The following is a 5321-nucleotide window of genomic DNA, read 5'->3' on the forward strand; positions in this document are numbered from 1 at the left end:
GATGGTAAAGCACTGATGAGATGAATGATATAGCTGCACACAGGCTGAGATGGTAAAGCACTGATGAGATGAATGATATAGTTGCACACAGGCTGAGATGGTAAAGTACGTGAGATGGATGATATAGCTGCACACAGGAATAGATCACTGGAAGCAAGGGAACCTGGAACGAGAGACCACTAGTAACACTAGCAGCGACAATGGTTGTTCAGGCAACTACCTGATACACAGGAGCCGGATATATACCCCTGGAAGCCCACTGATTGGTCCACAGCGTCAGCTGACCGGCCGGACTGTCAGGGAAGGAAGGATAGTCAGAGAAGGAAGTGTCATGGCGGCGCCCATGACAGGAACCCCGATCCCCGCGCACCAGGCCGCCCGAGACACCAGCATCAGGGAGAATGCTCAGTACATCCCACATCGCCGCACCAGCCGCCCGACTGCCCGGGAAGTCAGAGGAAGCCGGCGGGACAGTAAGGGACGGCCGATCCCCGGCTGAAATCTGACACTATAATTTAAAATAGGTGTAAAAGCGCTGTCTCTGATTTGCATACAGGGGTAATCCTGATGGAACTAAGGGCCTGATTAGGTGTGGACGCAATGGCGATATTTACGCAGCTGAGCGACTGTCCGTCAACTGCACATGCGTTGCGATTGCACAGCACACGCGCCAAGATATCTTAGCGATGCTGCTCGCAGTGAGGATTTTTTTGCAAAGTGAATGACATTCAGGGGACGATTATGGGAGTGGCGGCAAAAACGTAGGCGTGCCGATGCCGTTTTTGGGTGTGTCTCAGAATCCTACTGCCATCTCGTACGTAGAAAGTTGGCGCCAGTGTCTCAGTTCCCGCAGCTATTCTGCGCAACCATAGAGTTACTCTGATGGTCTATTATCGAAGGATCTGCGACCACCGCTGCTTGTTTGTACGCACTTGCTTGGATCTGTGAAGCCGCCGGTGGACATCTTGATACATTTCCAGGAGGCTAAAGCATTAGCATATTTTCGCACAGTGGCTGCGTAGAGGATTGCAGCTGTGAGTTACATTAGCATACATACAGTCAGGTCCATAAATATTGGGACATTGACAGAATTTTCATATTTTGGCCTCTATTCACCACCACAATGGTTTTGAAATTAAACAAACAAGATGTGCTTTAAATGCAGACTTTCAGATTTAATTTGAGGGTAATTACATCCAAATCGGGTGAACGGTGTAGGAATTACAACAGTTTCAATATGTGCCTCCCACTTTTTAAGGGGCCAAAAGTAATGGGACTATCAACTCAAAAGCTATTTCATGGACAGGTGTGGGCTATTCCCTCATTATTTCATTATCAATTAAGCAGGTAAAAGGTCTGGAGTTGATTCTAGGTGTGACATTTGCATTTGGAATCAGTTGCTGTCAACTCTCAATATGAGATCCAAAGAGCTGTCACTATCAGTGAAGCAAGCCATCATTAGGCTGAAAAATCAAAACAAACCCATCAGAGAGATAGCAAAAACATTAGGTGTGGCCAAATCAACTGTTTGGAACATTCTTAGAAAGAAAGAACGCACCGGAGAGCTCAGCAACACCAAAAGACCCGGAAGACCACGGAAAACAACTGTGGTGGATAAAAGAATTATTTCCCTGGTGAAGAAAAACCCTTTTACAACAGTTGGCCAAATCAAGAACACTCTCCAGGAGGTAGATGTATATGTGTCAAAGTCAACAATCAAGAGAAGACTTCACAAGAGTGAATATAGAGGGTTCACCACAAGATGCAAACCATTGGTGAGCCACAAAAACAGGAAGACCAGATTAGAGTTTGCCAAACAACATCTAAAAAAGCCATTACAGTTCTGTAACAACATCCTATTGACAGATGAGACAAAGATCAACTTGTACCAGAGTGATGGGAAGAGAAGAGAAGGAAAGGAACTGCTCATGATAAAACATACCACCTCATCAGTGAAGCATGGTGGTGGTAGTGTCATGGCGTGGGCATGTATGGCTGCCAATGGAACTGGTTCCCTTGTATTTATTGATGATGTGACTGCTGACAAAAGCAGCAGAATGAATTCTGAAGTGTTTCAGGCAATATTATGTGCTCATATTCAGTCAAATGCTTCAGAACTCATTGGACAGCGCTTCACAGTGCAGATGGACAATGACCCGAAGCATACTGCAAAAGCAACCAAAGAGTTTTTTAAGGCTAAAAAGTGGAATGTTATGCAATGGCCAAGTCAATCCCCTGACCTGAATCCGATTGAGCATGCATTTCACTTGATGAAGACAAAACTGAAGGGAAAATGCCCCAAGAACAAGCAGGAACTGAAGACATTTGCAGTAGAGGCCTGGCAGAGCATCACCAGGGATGAAACCCAGCGTCTGGTGATGTCTATGCGTTAGATTTAGGATTGTTTAGTTTGTCCCATTACTTTTGGCCCCTTAAAAAGTGGGAGGCACATATAGAAACCGTTGTAATTCCTACACCATTCACCTGATTTGGATGTAATTACCCTCAAATTAAATCTGAAAGTCTGCAGTTAAATCACATCTTGTTTGTTTCATTTCAAAGCCATTGTGGAGGTGAATAGAGGACAAAATATGAAAATTCTGTCAGTGTCCCAATATTTATGGACCTGACTGTATCTTGAATCAGGTCTTCATGGAGTAGAACTCTGGGCCTGATTCAGAGCTGCTCGTAAGCGGCCGCTCGTTCGCTCCGAGCGATGTTCGCACATCTGTGCATGCGTATGGTTCGTAATGCGCATGCGCCAACCAGTCAGTGCGGTCGAAAATCGTGTGTTCGCAAAATAGCGAGTGCCTGCTAATTTGAGTGACAGGATGAGGCATTTGTGGGTGGTAACAGGGGAAGGTGCTTGAACACAGGCAGTGGAGATCCGAACGCAGGCGTGCCAAATGGTCAAAACGGGCATTTTAAGGGTGTGCATAATTAACAAAGCAGCGTCATCGACCACGTCACTTGGTTGTTTCTTAGCCTGAACTGTTCGCATGATTGCGGTAGGAAAATCCAACCACAAGCACTGCGAGCAGTTCAGACGCCTTTCGATGTACTCGATTAATCTAATAAATAGCGGAGATGATGTAGGATGCGAGCGGCCAGGGGGCGTCTTTACAAAATAGCGAGCGCATGTTTCGTTCGCTCGCTCAGACATAGAGGCGTCAACAGACCGCAAAGAGCGAGAGCTCAATTTAAATAGCCGGCCCCTTTTTCTGAACGAGCGAGCGCAAAATAGCGTCTGGCTCTGAATCAGGCCCTCTGTATAAGAGTGACATTCAGTCTAACATTTGGGGGTTGGTGGTATGTCATCTTACACCCTTGTACACCCCCCATATTGAAAGTCTTACATTTGGGGGTTGATGATATGTCATCTTACACCCTTGTACACCCCCCATATTGAGTCTTACATTTGGGGGTTGGTGGTATGTCATCTTACACCCTTGTACACCCCCCATATTGAGAGGCTTACATTTGGGGGTTGGTGGTATGTCATCTTACACCCTTGTACACCCCCCCATTATGACAGTCTTACATTTGGGGGTTGATGGTATGTCATCTTACACTCTTGTACACCCCCCATATTGAGAGTCTAAAGGTGCCCACACACATAGCGACATTTTACACGATTTGGCCGATTTCGACGAATCGTGACGACGAATCGGGTAAAAAAAGTACAAATCGTGAGTTTATACTCACGAGCATGATGCCGATGCGCGTCCCCGCTCGTCGTACATCGCATCTTCTGATCTGCTGTGCTGCAGGGCAGATTAGCCAATCTGGGATACAATGCATTGGCTGCAAGATAGATCTTTAGTCAGATTGGACATTTTTAACTCCAAATCGTGATCACGACGGCAAGGGAGCTCCCGTGAAAGTTCATGAGTAAATTGGCCATAAAATCGTATCGTGAGCACATCGGTATATGTGTGGGCACCCTTACATTTGGGGGTTGGTGGTATGTCATCTTACACCCTTGTACCCCCCATTATGACAGTCTTACATTTGGCTTGTAAGAGGCACAAGAGGTGAACAAGTCTCAACATGGGCGAAACGCGCGTCCTCGGTTCATGACTAATCTGCTAATATTTTTTTGAGACCAAGTCAGTGCACGGACTGGACTCCTTATCATTCCACACTGGTATCGTATGTTACTGACAGTTTACTCTGTCTGATTAGCTTTAATTACTTATTTTTGTTTTCATTGATCAGCCTGCAAATCGCTGTTAGAGCAGCAAATATTTTCAGTTCATAACTGCCTATTAAGGCTGATATTATATATCTTTTTTCGTCAGCTTGCAGAATTCCTTCTTGAATCTTATTAATATATTAAGACATTGCTGGTGGTTTATTGTACCTGCTCAGCCTATAGCTGATTATTTAGTCTGACAACCTAGTATTTTGGATCAGGTTGCAACATACTGACAGCTTATTATTTTGGTCAGTTTAAACTAATAATTGAGGTTGAATTTGGTATCTGATGAACTGACATAAATATATACATGATGTTCCTCTTTTTATGCTGATTGTTAGTTTTCTTGTTCTAACATAAATGTGTATTCTTGACATTTATGTGGGATACTTAACCCTAGTATTTTCACCCAGCACATAAAGGGTGTTTATATCCTCTGTGTTGAGTGCATATGTATCGCTCAGGAGACATTTAGGTGCTGCTCTAAATTATTTTTGGCTAACTTACGTAGTTTATTTACTAATATTTATTTTTATTTTGTTTAATACCAATTGATTTAGGACTTTATCACATGTGTTGTACACCGATGTCATCTTCATTATTTTCAGTCATATTATCTATTATGTAATGTGTGCATCACTAGTAAGGCATGCCTCTGCATTCCTTCTTTTGAATACTTATCACCAATCAATTGGACGTTTCTGTTGCAAACAGTCCTACATTTTTTTCTTACAAGTTTATACCATGTGCATAGGGCAGATCCGCAATTATTCTCAGTGATATTAATTAACCTACAGTCATATCTTACTGATTATGCCCAAACCCGTCTGATCTTGGAAGCGATACAGTAAAAGCCTGGTTAGTACTGGTATGGGAGACCGTCTAGGAAGACCTGGTACTGTAGGATAAAAATAACTGCACTGTTCCAATCGGGCTAATAGGACGTCACATGGTGTAACTTGTATACCATTATCCGTGGTACTCTCCTATTTCATTAAAGTATATTCACTATTATTTTTCTTGTGTGGTATGTGAATTGCAGAAATTGCCTTAATAAATATTTTTGCCAATTTATTTATATTTGTTACTACTGGTACCTCTGAATATTATTTTTAATATACAT

General features: G+C 43.3%; 1 pseudogene; it reads left to right on the plus strand.

The window, feature by feature from the left end:
- The first annotated feature begins 4987 nt into the window (after positions 1–4987).
- LOC148502875 (5S ribosomal RNA) lies at positions 4988–5105 on the plus strand (annotated as a pseudogene).
- Positions 5106–5321: the final 216 nt, after the last annotated feature.

This window comes from Taudactylus pleione, unplaced genomic scaffold, assembly GCF_031769625.1.
Source record: "Taudactylus pleione unplaced genomic scaffold, aTauple2 ptg000479l, whole genome shotgun sequence".
NCBI lineage: Eukaryota > Metazoa > Chordata > Amphibia > Anura > Myobatrachidae > Taudactylus > Taudactylus pleione.